The sequence below is a fragment of the Lygodium microphyllum genome, chromosome 5, assembly GCF_053477565.2.
Source record: "Lygodium microphyllum isolate KBCC chromosome 5, Lygodium_microphyllum_v1.1.10, whole genome shotgun sequence".
NCBI lineage: Eukaryota > Viridiplantae > Streptophyta > Polypodiopsida > Schizaeales > Lygodiaceae > Lygodium > Lygodium microphyllum.
Window position 1 is genome coordinate 47,537,229 of NC_141139.1, and position 17,932 is coordinate 47,555,160.

The following is a 17,932-nucleotide window of genomic DNA, read 5'->3' on the forward strand; positions in this document are numbered from 1 at the left end:
TAAGGAGATCGAATACCTCTTCAAACTCTCTTGCTTCCTACCTATCTATCTCAAGCACCGGTTCGGGGAAAACCCTACTTCAATGCTCGATTTGAAGCGAGCAAGCACTCAAGGCTTGAATCTGTTGGTCCCGACAATGGAACCAAAATGTGGGAGCTACCAAGACCCACGGACCGCTTATTGTTTCAAGCGTTCCAAGCCAAGCACTAATGGCTACCTCTCACATAGCCGACGCGCCATCCATATCTACGGGTGTAGTGATCTTACCTCCATCCTGATCGAGTTGCCTCCTCTCTCGCACACTCGGGTAGCTCCACGATTCAAGTGCAAGCTTCAAGCAAGCTCCACACTCCAAGCTCTATCTCCGTGAGCAAGACAAGGGAAGATAAGAGAAGAGAAGAAGAGAGGAGAAGATGGAGAGCTTCTCCTCCCCGGTCCCTCACCCTCACACTCACTCTCTCACACTCTCACACTCCCTCTCTCAAGCACAAGCTCAAGCGAGCAAGAAGAAGAAGAAGAAGAAGAAGAAGAAGAGGAGAGCCAATTTTGGCCACACACGAGAATGAGCTTCTCATTCACTTTTCAACTTTATATACAAAACACTAAATCCCTTTTGGGCGGTCATCCCCTTATCCACTTTTGGCCACACACAAGAATGAGCTTCTCATTCACTTTTCAACTGTATATACAAAACCCTAAATCCCTTTTGGGCGGTCATCCCCTTATCCCCTTTTTTACATGGCCGGTCGTGGCCTAGGCCCTTTTTCCCATTGTCCTCCTATCTTCCTAGCTTCCTTCCTACTGCCCACCATCTACCTTTACAAATTGCACGGGTGAGAGCCCGGCGCTCCTTAAATCAAATCACGATGCCCTTGCGCTCTTTTACAAAAGTATTGACTTGCGATTTTCCTTGCGTGCCTTTTTTCCTTATTTAGGACTTTTCCGTGCTTCTTGCGTTTCTAGATTTTTCTTAGCGTGCCTTCATCTTTCGTTTCACTTTTGCCTTGGCCTTGTCTTCTGCTTCAGCTTTTCTGGATTTTCCACCCTTGTTCGTTTGAGGGTTAACAACGCGTCATCCATATCTACGGATGTAGTGACCTTAGCTCCATGCTGATCGAGTTACCTCCTCTCCCTGGCACTCTAGTGTTGAGATATCGAGATCCACTCGTGATATGCTAGGGTGACCGTTGTGCATTTATGTCACCGACTTGTTAGCTGTAGATGCGGTTGGTACACCGCCCATGAATAATAGCTAGATGACAGCTATCCTTATCTACTCTAGTTCGTGGCTCAGTTAGTATGCCACCTTAGTTAGTTGAGTTTGGTTTGAGACCCATATATAGGGTTCTTCTATTTCTATGTACTAGAGTTCTTTTTGGCTTACACAACTAAGAAGAGGAAAACTATTTTTAGCCTCCACCTTTGTGTGTATTCCCCCATTGTGCAAGCGAGAAAGCTGCAAGTGAGACTCCTTCCTTCTCTCCCACAATCTTGACATGGTATCAGAGCCTTGTTCGTGGTAAGGAGCTTAAGAAAGCAAACCAAGTTCGTGGTGTTCTGGTAAGAGGACCAGTGTTGCTTTCATTTTTCTATTTTGGGAGCAAGTCTCTGTAGGTAGCACAGCCGGAAAGTGCAAGAGTGCATTGTCTCAGATTGAGACGCCCTTCGCAGTGTAGCAAGAGGGCAGTATATGCTGTGGAAAAGGGCTTTGGTCCTTGGTTGCTCTTTTTTTTTTAATTTGAGGCCATTTTGGGGCTTGTTTTGGAGGCGAAAGTTTTCTGCACGCACTCAGGAAAAGGCCTTGTTTTATACTGTGCGACCATTGTTCTATAGGTCGGTGAAAAGTTACCATAGAAATTGCATTGTATGCTTGTGCGCAGAGACATTGGGAGGTACAAAATCATCCTTATTGCCTGTTGATGCAAAATCGTCACTAGGAAGTGACTGTGTGGTCAAATACCACTTTCATCAGTTTTGCAGATTTGCCCTTATGAGGCTAAAGCTGTGTTTTTTGCAGTGACAGAATTCTTTACAGTGTTCTGTAATGGCGTCTGATTCTCTTTCACAGATTGTCACTGAAAAGCTTGACAAGAATAACTTCCAAGCATGGAAGTTTAGAATGACGAATTTCCTTATGGGAAAAGGACATTGGGAATTCGTTGCAGGAAATGAAGAAGAACCAGTTCTTCCTGATGTTCCCAATCAAGAGCAAATGCAGGAATTTAAAGGATGGCATGAGAGAGCCAGAAAAGTTATGTACTGGCTATCTATCAACATTTCAGACTCTATGATTGTGCATATTTAGGATGTAAGTACACCAAAGGAGGCATGGGATACTCTATCAAAAATGTATAGCACAAATACGTAAGCCAGGAAAATGCAGCTCAAGCAAGAGTTGCACAATGTGCAAAGAGAAAGTATGAGCATCAATGACTACCACATGAAGGTGAAGAACATTGCAGATGCACTTACTTCCATTGGGTCGCCAGTGGAAGATGATGATTTAGTTTCTGTGACCTTGAATGGTCTAGGAAAGGATTATGCACAGTTTCGAACATCCATTTCCATCCGTGAAAGATTTCCTAATTTTGAGGAGTTGATTGCTCTTCTAATTTCTGAGGAGCAGAGAAATGGTGGTGCATCTTCTTCAGGAGTTTCTTCAAAAGAAGCTGTCTTCTACTCAAATGCTAGAAGAGATAGACGCAGATGTAGAGGAGGCTGATTTGGAGGCCGTGGTAGAAATCAGAATATGCAGCAAACTCAAGAAAACCAGTCCTATGGAGAAGGACGTGGTAACTCTAGAGGCAGGGGGAGCCAAAGAGGTCGTGGTGGATGGCAAAGAGGCCAAAATGCAAACAGCAATGTTGAATGCTACTACTGTGGTAAAATGGGCCATATGGCTAAAGAGTGCTATAAAAAGTAGAATGACATCATGAATGGAAAATTGCAACAAGAAAATTATGCATCTTCTAGTAGACAGGGTGATGACAAAAATGAGCATTTGTTTATGGTGCAGCACATGACCAATTCTGTGACAAGTGCAGAAGAAAGCAACGATGTGTGGTATGTTGACTCAGGTGCATCAAACCACATGACAGGTCATGCAGAATGGATGCAGGATACAAGAAAAATGAAAAAATCAGGATTTGTGGAGACTAGTGATGATACTGCATATCCTATTGTGTAGATTGGAAAATTTCCTTTATCTAAGCAGGATGGGAAAAAGAAATACCTATCGGATGTATTTCATGTCCCGAATATCACCAAGAACCTGGTTTTTTTTTGTCAAATGGTTGAGCAGGGCTTGCAGGTCAGATTTAATTCTCATGGATGCTTTGTTGAGGATATGAAAAATAAAGGTCGCTTGATAGCAAAAGGAAAGAAGAAAGGCAGAATGTTTACGTTGGAAGCAGACATGCCTGAATTGAGTGCAGCAATGTTTGCACATGGGACCGGTGTAGTTGCAGATATTGATATCTGGCATAAACGCATTGGTCATGTTAATGTACAGTGACTTAAATCAATGGAAGCCCAAAATATTATTGCAGGATTGCCTAAATTCAAGTTGTAGAAATCCATAAGATATGTGAAGCCTGTCAATTTGGAAAACAGGTAAGGAAACCATTTCCTAAACATGTTCAAGAGAGTAAGAAGCCATTGGAATTAATCCACTCTGATCTGTGGACTACTAAAGCTGCATCTATTGGAGGCTGTCATTATTTTGTCACTTTTATTGATGACTATAGCAGAAAAGTTTGGGTGTATTTTATGAAAAAGAGAAGTGAAGTTTTTGGGCATTTCAAATCTCTTAAAGCTATGGTTGAAAAAGAAACAGGCCTGCAAATAAAATGCCTAAGGTCAGATGGAGGGGGAGAGTACCTCTCAAATGAGTTTGCAAGGTTCTTGTAGGAGCATGGCATAAAGCAGCAATATTCATGTAGTCATACCCCACAGCAAAATGGCATTGCAGAAAGAAAAAACAGGCATATTGGAGAGGTATCTTGTGCCATGATCAATGAAAAAGACCTGCCAGATTTTTACTCGATTGAGGTAGTTGCTACAATAGTCTACATAATGAACAGGACTCCCACTGTAGCAATACATGGTATGACTCCAGAGGAGAGGTATACTGGTAGGAAACCAGATATTTCTCATTTGAAAATTTTTTGTTGCATTGCCTATGTTCATGTGCCAGATGAGTTGAGATCCAAGTTGGATCCAAAAGCTGAGAAGTGCATCTTTATTGGTTACTCTCTGTAGCAAAAAGGGTATAGATGCTATAACCCTTCTACTCGTAAGTTTACAGTGAGTAGAGATGTTGTTTTTTATGAGATGAGTAGCTGGAATAAACTAGTAAATGTGATTGATAATATAGATGCACAAAATGGTAATGCTGCACAGAATTCACAGCAGTAGTCACAAGATATTAGTGGACCTGGAGCGTCCTCTAGCAGTGGTTCACATTCTTCACCATGGACAGGCAGATTGAGATTAGGAGAATCTTCTCAAAGAAATGTAGATAGTGGAATGCAGGTATCACGAAAAGAAAAAGAGAAGGTAGATCAGCCCATGTTTGATGTGAATGCAGGTCACTCTTATGTGGATGGTGAATCCAGTGGCTCAGAACAAAGTATTGATAATGAGTTGGGTATTCCTTCTATTGTTACACCTGGAGTAAGGAAGACCAAGGATGTTTTGAGAGCATCTGGGACTGAACCGACTTTGTGGAAGTATGATGGATTTACAGCCATTCACTATGCATATATGGTCAAAGTGATACAGGAACTAGAACCCACTTCTTTTGAGCAAGCCATGGGAAAAGAAAAATGGGAGAAAGCCATGGATGAAGAAATGGATGCCTTGGAAGCAAATGCTACATGGGAATTGGTACCTTTGCCTAAAGATAAGAATGCAATTGGTTGTAAGTGGGTTTATAAGGTGAAGCACAATGCAGATGGTTCTGTGAACAGATACAAGGTAAGATTAGTAGTCAAGGGGTATGCACAAACATATGGCATTGATTATGAAGAAACATTCAGTCCGGTTGCAAGGATGGCAACCATAAGAGCAGTCATTGCTATGGCTGCATCAAAGGGATGGTCTTTACATCAGATGGATGTAAAGAATGCCTTCTTGCATGGTGATTTGCAAGAAGAGGTCTATATGGAGCAGCCACTAGGTTATGTGCATATTGTTCATCCTGAGTTTGTTTGCAGGTTGAAGAAAGCCTTGTATGGCTTGAAGCAAGCACCTAGAGCATGGTCTGACAAGATAGGACAGTATCTTGTCACTATTGGCTTTCAGATTTCCAAGACAGATTTTTCACTTCATGTGAGAAAAACAGAGAAAGGTATTATGCTGCTTGTCATTTATGTTGATGATTTGATTATCACAAGTGATAGTGATGAAGATATCCTTCATGTGAAAATGCTATTGAAGCGGAAGTTTGAGATGAAGGATTTGGGAGAGCTGCGTTATTTCTTGGGCATTGAGGTGCTTAGATCACCAAGTGGGATATGGCTCTTATAGAGGCAGTATGGATTAGACATGCTGTTCAAATATGGGATGACAGGCTGTAAGCCTATTTCAGTTACTTTGGAGCAGAATGTGAAGCTGAGCGTAGATGTAAGTGAGCTTCTAGAAGACCCTACTATGTACAGACGCATAGTAGGAAGTTTGATTTATATATTACTAGGCCAGATTTGAGCTATGTTGTTGGATTGGTAAGTCAGTCTATGCAGGCTCCAAGGAAACCACATCTGGATGCGGCTAGACACATACTCAGGTATGTGAAGTCCACATTACAGTATGGACTACTTTATGAGACTGGGGTTCAGATACAGTTGCATGGAGACACTAATGCTGATTGGGCTGGTAGTATTTCTGATAGACGATCTACCAGTGGATATGTGTTCTCTTTTTGGAGTGCTGCAGTCACTTGGAGCAGCAAGAAACAGCTTATAGTTGCCTTGTCGAGCACAGAGGCTGAGTACAGGGGCGCAACAATGGTTGCATGTGAGGTATCTTGGTTGCATAAGCTACTTTATGATATGCATCAGCCTACAGATGGGCCAGTTGTCATTTATTGTGACAACATGAGTAGTATACACTTGGAAAATAACCCAGTATATCATGCTAGAACAAAGCACATTGAGGTGCATTATCATTATGTGCAGTAGAGGTTTACTAGGTCTTATTGATCTAGTTTATGTCAGCGCAGAGGATCAGGTAGCTGACATATTTACGAAGGCATTGGGCATAGAGAAGCTGCGCAAGTTCAGAGACCTGCTTGGTGTGCAGGAATTGGGATTGAGCTTGAGGGGGAGTGTTGAGATATCGAGCTCCACTCGTGATATGCCAGGGTGACCGTTGTGCATTTATGTCATCGACTTGTTAGCTGTAGATGCGGTTGGTACACCGCCCATGAATAATAGCTAGATGACAGCTATCCTTATCTACTCTAGTTCGTGGCTCAGTTAGTATGCCACCTTAGTTAGTTGAGTTTGGTTTGAGACCCATATATAGGATTCTTCTATTTCTGTGTACTAGAGTTCTTGTTGGCTTACACAACTAAAAAGAGAAAAATTGTTTTCAGCCTCCACCTTTGTGTGTATTCCCCCATTGTGCAAGCGAGAAAGCTACGAGTGAGACTCCTTCCTTCTCTCCCACAATCTTGACATCTGGTAGCTCCACGATCCAAGTGCAAGCTTCAAGCAAGCTCTATCCTCAAGCCCCATAATAAAAACTGAAGTGGAGGGAGTCCATGAGATAAATGAGATGAGAAGTCAAGAGCTCTATGTTTTCTTCTCCTCCATTATTCTTCTCTATTTTTCCAAAAAAATCAACTACCACAAGTGGTATCCTCAAAAGATAGATACCCCAAACTTAAGGACACTTTACATATGCTTCTATTTTAGATACATACATCCATAGGATATGACTTAGGATATGTCGTATTTATCAACACTCCCCTTCAAGCTCAGAATGAGCTTGCATACATAAGACTCCAAGTGCACTCCTGAAGTACTCAAACTTATCTTTACTTAATGCTTTGGTAAAGATATCAGCAACTTGGTCATTTGTTTTCACATGGACCAAGTCAATCTCTCCATCAATGACTTTTTCTCTAATGAAATGATAGAACACTTCTATGTGTTTTGTCCTTACATGGTAGACTGGGTTCTTTGCCAACATAATGCTGCTAACATTGTCACAATACATAATGGCTCCACCATCAATCTCTATCCCCATGTCATATAAGATCAATCTCAGTCATGTCTACTCACATGCTGCCAATGCAATGCCTCTATACTCTGCTTCAGTGCTTGATAGAGCATATGTAGGTTGCTTCTTACTGCTCCAACTTACCATGACTGATCCAAATGAAAATGCATAGCCACTAATAGATCTTCTATCCATAGAGCTACCTGCCCAGTCTGCATTTGAGTATCCAAACAATGTAGGCTTGATTCCTTTTTCATAAAACAAGCCAAATCCAGCTATCTTCTTCACATATCTAAGAACTCTTCTCACTACATCCAAATGTGATTTGCATAGTTTCTGCATAAACTAACTTATCAATCCAATAGCATAACTCAAGTCTAGTCTTGTAATGGTCAAGTAGATAAGACTACCAACCATCTTTCCGAACATAGTGACATCCTCAACATAAGATCCATCATCCCCATCAACTTAACATTTTGATCCAATGGTGTATCAACTAGTTTGCATCCTATCATGCCATATTTTTCCAACATCTCCAATGCATATTGCCTTTGTATCAACCATATACCATGAGGTGTGTCAATAACCTCAATACCCAAGAAGTATCTCAACAAACCAAGGTCCTTTATATCAAACTCTTTATGTAACCCATGCTTGACTTTAGTAATCTCCTTCTCAAGTGTACCTGTAATAATGAGATCATCAACATAGATGACAAAAACAACCATACCATCTTCTATATGCCTCACATAAAGTGAATAATCAGCTTTGCTCTACTAAAATCCCATACTGCATAAGAATTTGCTGATTCTATCACACCATGCTCTTGGTGCTTGCTTCAGTCCATGTAAAGCCTTCTTCAACCTGCATACATAATGTGGGTATTTTGGATCCACATAGCCCTCTGGTTGATCCATGTATACTTCCTCTTCTAAGCTTCCATTCAAAAATGCATTTTTCACATCCATTTGATAAAGCTTCCAACCATAGATAGAAGCCAAAGCAATTACCGATCTCGCTGTCGTCATTTTAGCTATTGGATTGAATGTTTCTTCATAGTCCAAACCATAAGTTTGTGCATATCCTTTTGCAACCAGCCTTGCTTTATACCTCTCAAGAGAACAATACGACTTACATTTGACCTTATAAACCCGTTTACATCCAATGTATTTCTTGCCATGAGGTAGTTTCACCAAATCTCAAGTCTTGTTTTTCCTTAATGCATCCATCTCTTCACTTGTCTCCACTCTTTGCTCTCTACTGCTTCTTCAAAGCAAGTAGGCTCCACATGTTGTACATAAGAAACCATGTATGCATAATGCATCTTCATGAACCCATTATAAGTCAATCTATCAACTGGATACCTTACCCTTTCTAACCTTCTCAATTGAGTTGCACTACCATGTGTCTGATCTAATCTAGCATGTGGTGGCACATACTTTCCTACACTTCTAGTGCTAGGTGTTTTAACATGCAGAATGCCATACTCGTCATCTATAGATTTATCTTCTGAACTTTCAACCATAGATCTCTTTTCTTTTGCAACTTCTGCACTCCTTTGTGCATTTCTCAATCTACCACTCCATGGACTTTAGCTGCCACTGCTTTCCACATTCTCTTGAGGTCCTGAAGCATCTTCCACATGCTGATTTTCAGCCTTGTTTCTTGCTGAAATTTTCGTTCCATAGCCATCATCATCATTGCTTTCATAGAAATCAACATCCACTACCATTTTGGGCTTGTATCATGATTCATATTCACTGAATCTAACATCCTTGCTTATGTATACTTCCTTACTCACTGGATCATAGCATTTGTATCCCTTCTTCTCATCAAGATATCCAAGGACAATGCATTTTGCAGCCTTAGGTTCCATCTTCTTTCTCAAATCATTCGGAACATGAACATAACAAAAACATCCAAAGACTCTAAGGTATGCAACAATGGGTGTCCTTCCATACATTCTCTCATATGGTGATATATTATGAGTCAAGGTTGTAGGTTTTCTATTCATAATGTGAACTGCAGTATGCATTGCTTCTGCCCAATATGACAATGGCATGTTCATTTGGATGTTCATCATTACCCTTGCAACCTCTGCAATAATCTAATTCTTCCTTTCAGCCACACCATTTGACTGAGGTGTTTATCTGCATGTCAATTGCCTTTTAATACCATGATCTCTCAAGAAGTCACAAAACTCATATGACATGTACTCTCCACCATTATCTGACCTCAAACATTCTATGTAGCATCCAAACTGCTTTTCATCCATAGATTTAAATTCCAATAACTTTTCAAATGCTTCACTTTTATGCTGCATAAAGTACACCCAAGTCATTCTACTAAAATCATCAATGAAAGTGATATAGAATCTACATCTTTCGCTCATGGAAACATTCTGACATGGGCCCCAAATATTTGAGTATATTATTTCCAAAGGATAGTTTCTTATTCTCCCCCTCTTTGGAAATGGCAATATGGACTACTTGCCAAGTTGACATGCATCACATACATGATCAAAATTCACATATCCAAAATGTGGTAGACCATGGACTATCTGTTTCAATTGCATTTGCTTCAATCTTTGCAAATTAACATGACTAATACTTCTATGCCATAATTCTAGATCCTTATCTTGCCCATGTCCTCTCTCAACAAACATAGAGTTTTGAATCACTGGATTACCTACATCCAAAGCAAACAATCTCCCTTTCTTTCTACCATGAGCAATCACCCTACCAGTTCTCCCATTATGGAACTCTTCAATGAAATATCCAAACTTATTGAATCTCACCTGCAATCCTTAATCTGACCGATGCTAAGTTCTTAGTTATTGTGGGCACATAAAGTACATCACCAAGCTTGTTCTCAATCCCATCTTTACTAAGAAGTGGCACACTACCAATATGAGTAATTTTATGTAAAGTATCATTACCAGTGGCAACATACTTCTCATTCTCCATTTGCTCCTTGCTATCAAACCATTCAGCATGATGAATCATGTGGTTTGTAGCTCTTGAATCCAAAAGCTAGTCATTCTCATGAAGAGGGTGAGTCATGCTCTCAAGCACATGCTCCATAGCAAATAGGTGACCTCTAGCTGATCCACCTCTAGGTCCATAACCTGTACTACCATAAGTGCCTGCATAGTGGCCATATTGGGTCCTTCCACAACCCCTAGACATGGCATTTTGTTTCTAATAACAATCCCTCTCAAAGTGACCAAACTGCCCACAATAATGACAAGTGCCATCTATTTATGAAGAAGGACTAGACCGTCCCCTACCTCTAGGGAAAGATCTCCCCCTACCTCTATGCATGAAGTCACCATGACCAAAGTTACCTCTTCCACGAGCAAAACCATAATTACTATGACCAAGTGAAGAGCCTCTAGCTCTAGATGAGCTGCCACAACATCTCTGGTGATAGAAAACACTGTCTCCACCTGCATTTTTGCCACTGCTAGATGCATTCAATCCCAACTTGATTTCTTCTGTAAGTAGCAATCCAATAAGCTCCTCAAAGTCATGCATAGAGCCTCCTCTAACTGAAATAGAGGTATCCAAATATTTGAAAGCTGGTCCAAGTCCATTTAGTGTCACTGACACTAAATCATCATCATCAACACGTGCATTAATGGATGCAAGGTCCTCTGCAATTTGCTTAATTTTTGCCACATATTCACTGATATTGCGATTGCCTCTCCATGCACTATATAATCTCTACTTGAGTTGTATCTTACGAGCCTCTATACATGTTCCATACATTTTTTCTATGATTTTCCATGCCTCCTTACAAGTACTTGCCTTTTTTATATGAGGAATCAATGTTTCTAAAATACATATGGAGATCCAATGCAAAACTTTCATGTTCTTCCCTGTCCAATCCTTGTACGCTTTCTTTTGCTCTTCAGTTGGATGTTCACGAACTTCTGGACATTCATCATCACCTATTATGAGGTCCCATAGACCTCTACCCATAAAAAAATTCTCCATCCTATAAGACCAAACACTAAAATTGTCTTTGGTCAATTGTCTCCCACAATCTGAGTGATCTGTGCCGTGTAAGACATTATGGCTACTGTAAATTCAAAAAAAATGCAGCAATACGAACTGTCCACAAATGATATTCAGTAGTATACCCTAATCTAGAACACCAATGGTCCAATCTAAGACCAAAAAACATCAAACATAGTCCAAAAATGCATGTAAAAATAGCCTCCAGCAATATGATTTTCATACATTTAGTTCCCAACAAGAACCATCCAATTTGGATCCCAAACGGTGTTCGTATGACCCAAAATGCATCATGGCATTATGACCCAAAAATTACAAGTAAATCATTCATTGTGTGTGATTGGGATGTTGTAGGCTCGACTTGGTGGAACTCTAGAGTTTCAGTTTTCTTGTTTACAACATTTTTTATCCTTATCCCATTGGTCTCCTTCAAGCATGTTGATTCTCTGCAGCTCTCATATGCCTTGTCAGTGGCACTAGCTGTGATGTTTGTCATTGTGATGGCAGTAACAGTCGCAAAGATTACTGTAGGACATGTCAATACACCAAGAATGTTTCCGGATATTACGGATCGAGAGTCTGTACTTGAGCTATTTGTAGTTATTCCTGTTGTCGCGACTGCATACATATGCCATCAATCTATTCATCTAGTACTAAATGAGCTTGAGAATCCATCAGATTCCCAGGGCATGGTAAGTATATCTTTGGCAATGAAAACATGCATTTATGTAGCTATGAGTGTATACGGTTACCTTCTGTTCGAAGAATCCACAATGGACAATGTGCTATCAAATTTTGATGAAGATCTCGGAATCCCATATAGCACTGTGCTGTGTGACAATGTCCGTGTTGGTTATGCCCTTCACCTCTTGCTCATCTTCCCCTTGCTCCACTTTACACTTCGTTTGAATCTAGATGGCCTTCTATTCCCAGCTTCTACACCCATCTCCACTAACACCTGATGATTTGTGCTTGTGATTGCTGAAATTATGAGTGTAATCTTCATGGGTGCCTACTTGGTACCAAATATCTATGTTGCATTCCAATTTACTGGATCCACTACAGTTGTGTGCCTCGGTGTTATATTTCCTCACATCATTTGCTTAAGAGATGCTCATGAAATCGCAACCAAAAGAGAGAATGCTATTGAGGGGGATGAGCTTGGCTCTGATACCATAATAAAAATTGAAGTGGAGGGAGTCCGTGAGATAAATCAGATGAGAAGTCAGGAGCTCCATGTTTTCTTCTCCTCCATTATTCTTCTCTATTTCTCCAAAAAAATCAACTACCACAAGTGGTATTCTCAAAAGTTAGAAACCCCAAACTTAAGGACACTTTACATATGCTTCTATTTTAGATACATGCATTCATAGGATATGACTTAGGATATGTCGTATTTATCAACACTCCACGCTCCAAGCTCCATTGCCATGAGAAAGACAAGAGAAGAGAAGAGAAGAGAAGAAGAGAGGAGAAGATGGAGAGCTTCCCCTCCTCAGTCCCTCACCCTCACACACTCACTCCCTCACACTCTCACACTCCCTCTCTCAAGCACAAGCTCAAGCAAGCAAGCAAGCAAGAAGAAGAAGAAGAAGAAGAAGAAGAAGAAGAAGAGCCACTTTTGGCAACACACAAGAATGAGCTTCTCATTCACTTCTCAACTTTATATACAAAACCCTAAATCCCTTTTGGGTGGTCATCCCCTTATCCCCTTTTTTACATGGCCGGTCGTGGCCCTAGGCCCTTTTTCCCATTGTCCTTCTATCTTCCTAGCTTCCTTTCCACCGCCCGTCTACATTTACAAATTGCATGTGTGAGAGCCCAGCACTCCTTAAATTAAATCATGATGTGCTTGCGCTCTTTTACAAAAGTATTGACTTGCACTTTTCCTTGTGCACCTTTTTCTCTTATTTAGGACTTTTTTGCACTTCTTGTGTTCCTAGATTTTTCTTGGTGCACCTTCGTCTTCCGTTTTAGTTTGCCTTGGCCTTTGTCTTGTGCTTTAGCTTTTCTAGATTCTCCACCTTGTTCATCTGATGGTTAACATTACCCCCTCCTAGACGAGTGCCAGTCGCATGGCACTCACCGTCATAGGTAACAGGCTTTGGCATGCACTGAAGACGTGGATGGAAGGGACATTTGTGGTTTCTGTGGAGGATTGTCGGTGGTGGTGTGGAGGAAGGTCATTGGGGGGCACGTTGGTGGCCTAGATGGCTAGTGGTAGGGTTGTTGAAGTTGGTGGTAGGGCTATTCTTTGTTGGGGATTGCACTGATGGCCAACAAAAGTATTGGTTTGTTGGGGATTCTGTACATGACGATTCTTGGTGGGCTTGCAGGATGATAAAGGATAAGAATTCAGAGTTGGGTGTTGATGAAGAGTGAATGACACTTTCATTGGAGTCTTCAATACCTACGGATGAAAACCTCTCATAGGTGGTCTCTCCCTAGGGGTAGTGCTAGTCTTCTTTATCGTGCACAAGATGTAGTTCAATTAGTTTGGGAGACAGGTCGAACTCTAAGTAAGCTGAGAGTATTGTCTTGCACTTGAGGACCCAAACTGTGTATATATTTTGGTTTAGATATTATGTGAGTGCTCGTGCATACTTAGATATTATGTAGTTACACTACAATGGTACACACATATAGCGACGCTAAGTAGCGACATCTTACTGTGGTAACATTTTGCGGAAACCCGAACGTTTCTTTCAAATGAGTGCGTGAAGACAGAGAGAAAGAGAAAGGGAGGTGAGCAAGGAAGCAAGCCGCAAGCCGCACGCAAGGAGAGGAGCGTCGCCCGCAGGAAGAGGTCGTGGAAGAATAAGAGAGCACGTCGGTATGCCCTATTTTGGTTTCTTTACAATCTTTGTTTTGCTTTGCAATGTAGGTTAGAAAATGTTGGTTTCTCTTCGATCTTTGTGTTGCTTTGCAATGTAGGTTAGGAAGTGTTGAAAGAGAGAGAAATGGAAGTGAGTATTTGCAAATTTTTTCTTGTGTTGGTTTTTATTCTTTGCAATGTAGGTACGAAAATGTATGTGTGTGAGCATAGTTTAGAGCCGACCTCAAAGATAGATAAGTTTAGAGCCGAACTCAAAGAGATAGGTACGAATATTTTTTAAAAAAGACTTGAAATATATATAGTGGAGTGATCCCAATATACAATATAGAATTGTTATTAAATTATCATTCCATTACATTGCAGTCAAGATGTCTAGCTCTCACGACCAACATGGTGGTGATCGTGAGGCTTGGCTCAATCAACGTGTCCCTTGTCCATGCACGCGATGCAAATTGGCCATTCTTCAGAAACATCATTTGTCCATAGAGCATGTGCAATGGTATGGAGAGTTTCGAGTTGAGATAATCGACCAAGCAGTCTTGAATTACGAGATTGTGGTAAGTTCTCTCTCATTACTATATGACATGTAATTGATTTAAGTATAATAGTTTGGGGTTATCTTAGAAGTTATCTCCTTAACTTCCTTTATAGGGTCAGGTCCATGTTGATACATTGCAGTCCGCAGATCTCTTGCGTCCAGTAAGACGGGTTCGTCCGTGCTCTATACAAATGCTGTCCGAGATAACTAACTGTCTCATAGAAGGTGATAACTCTCAACCCCCTTCTATGGATGAGAATGCTGGAGACATGGACGATCCTCTTGCTTTTTTGGAGCCCGAGTTATAGGACATGATCGAATCATTGCTTCCGACGGACTCGGAATCCCAAGATCCTTTAATTGCAGAGGCTACCATTCCATTGTATGATGGGAGTCGGGTATCCCATTTGAAGACACTTCTTGCATTGTTGAGCATACAAACAAAGTATGGATGGAGCGATGCGAGTGCGACAGAGCTATTCATGTATATTATGATGTGTATGATTCTTTATTGAAAGCCATTAAAATGTGCTATGTAGTACTCTAATAACGTGCTTCATTGCAATTTGTAGAACATTGAAATCTTACATTTTTCCTAGCCAAAACACGAAGCCTGAGTCTCATGATGATGCAAGACAAGTGCTGCAAAAGCTAGGCATGGATTATAATTGCATTCATGCTTGCCCCAATGATTGTGTTCTCTTCCAGGGAGAGTTTGAACTGTTGGCCACATGTCCCAAGTGCGGTGCAGACAGGTATCGAAATGACTTGCAAGGACAGACTGTTCCGCAGAAGGTTTTGAGGCACTTTCCGCTGATACCGTGTGTTCGTCACATTTTTCGGACCAAGAGTTTTGAAAATTTGACTACATGGCATGCGAAAAATCGATCCACTGATGGTGTACAGTGTACACCAGCTGACTCAGAAACATGGCATCGCATTGACAAGACTTTCCCTAACTTTGCAAAGGAGACGAGGAATCTACGATTCGGTCTTGCCATGGATGGGGTAAATCCTTTTGGTTTACGTTCCACCTCCTATAGTGTATGGCCCGTGGTCCTTGTTAACTACAATATACCGCCATGGCTTTCCACCAAGAAAGGACACCTTTTGCTCATCTTGCTTGTGCCTGGACGATACAAAGTCAAGAATATGGATGTCTACCTCTCTCCACTGATTGATGAGCTAAAGGAGTTGTGGGAGGGAATTGTAGTGGAGGACATGAGCAAACATATTGGTAGGCGATCTACAACTATAAGGACAATTCTTATGTGGACCATGCATGACTTTCCAGGTTATGGAGAATGCTTTGGTAAAGCATGTTTTCTTATTTTGCTAGTTTTCTTTGAGCGATGTTGGTGTTATGACATGCCTCATTGTACATGTGTGTTCTACAGGGCTAGTCACGTCAAGTTACCATGCATGTCCTCTGTGTGGGCCCAGGTTGGATTCTCGTATGTCAAAATCTATGAAGAAGATGGTATTTGAGGGACATTGGGATTTTTTGCCAGAGGGTCATGTCATGAGAGAAGGATTTCTTGGTCGCCCTCTTGCGAGAATGAACGCACTGAGCTGGTTTGATCGCAGGATGGTGGACCAAGACTCGCTTCCCAGTGAAATGCGATGCTTCTCAATTTTCTATGAGCTGATTTATTGGAAGAAACTAAAAATTAACCACCTTTTAGATCCCATGCACATTTTTAAGAATGTGGGTAGCTTGCTATGGGACCACCTCACTGGGCAGCGAGACACACTAGGAGCGAGGATGGATTTGAAAGCAGTGGGAAAGATGGAACCATATTGGCTTGTAAGTGGCGTCGACGGTCAAGTGCAATTGCCGCGCACTCCTTGGGTTTTGTCTGGCAATGAAGTGCGATGAGTAAAGGAAAACATCAAGTCATTTCGCATGCCGACTAGCCTAATGCATTCTCTCAAGACAGCATTCACAAAGGATGACCAACTGACACGACTCAAATCCCATGATTAGCATAAGATGTGTCAGGTATGTACGGTATGAGGCTACATATGGCATGATTCTACATATTAGATTTCAAAATCTCTGTTTGTTTATACACAATATTAATTACATGGTTTTCACAGTTCGTATTGCCGATCGCAATCGCGGGGTCTCTGACATCGGAGGTATGGACAGCCATTTACAAATTGTCCGAGTTGGTTCAGTTTGTCTCCCAAAAAGAGATTCACACATCATCGATTGAATCTACGAAATGCATGGCAGTAGAAGAGGCTGCTTGTCTTTTGGAGAAGTATCTTCCCACTAGCATGCTCACGATACAAACCCATCTTCTAGTGCATATTGTAGATGAATTGTAGGTTGCAGGTCCAGTCCATAGTCGATGGATGTTTTTCCTTGAATGGTTCATGAAGACCTTAAAGGGATTTGTGCGACAACGGGCTCGTCCTGAGGGTAGCATGGTTGAAGGTTGGTTAGTTTCGGAGGCCTTGGTGTACATTTCTGAGTGGTTGTCCACTGTGGATCGGGACAAAGGCTTGATATGGTCACTTAAGGAGGATGATCGTCTGAATGGAGATGTCCTAGTGAGAAACGGAATAGAGAAGAAGACAGATGCATCCATGGAGTCCAAGGTGAACCAATTTTGTATGCTGCATAGCACTATGATGGAGAAGTGGCTACAACGATATGAGGATGCTCGAGCTGAGCGAGAGTCTACAAGATCTGACTTTCGACGGAGTACGCGGCAATGGCCCATTCGATATCCGAAGGAATTAAAGGAGATGCCTCTACTCATGTTTTTGGAGTATGGTGTTTTGTATTATCTTTTTTTTTTTTTAAATGAAGTCTTGCAAATTAAGTCTTAGTTTTATTATGTCTTGCAATTCATTATCTAATTGACTTATTTTTCCTTGTATGTGCAGGTTTAGGATTTGGGCACGGACGGCAGGATACGTCAGGATTTTACAGATGACAACATTGACGCGATGCTAGCATGTTTCTCACCGGAGGAGCTAGCATGGGTCAGAGATAGAGCCGATGCATAGCTTTCCCATTCCACCTCAGCACGATCGGTAGACGGTCCGATGCTTCGGTCTCCAGTAGACGCAGACGCAGGTCTCGCTTTGCTTTAGAGTCACGTAGTCAAGGAGGAGGTAGCTCGTGTTGTGGGGATACAGATGCAGTCTCTCCCACTCGCATTGCCACCAGGGAGTCGACACCGTCTTTCACTGGCGGTGGCGGGCAGACGTCTACTGCTCCCACTCCTTCATGCACCCCACCGATCACTCCCAAGGCCGACAAGAAGTACACGAAACCCACTCCTCTAGGTATGTATTTTC

At 41.5% G+C, this 17,932-nt stretch overlaps 1 pseudogene; it reads left to right on the forward strand.

Moving 5' to 3' along the window:
* Window positions 1–11,518: 11,518 nt before the first annotated feature.
* On the forward strand, window positions 11,519–17,565 carry LOC148035782 (amino acid transporter AVT6A pseudogene; annotated as a pseudogene).
* The last annotated feature ends 367 nt before the right edge of the window (window positions 17,566–17,932 follow it).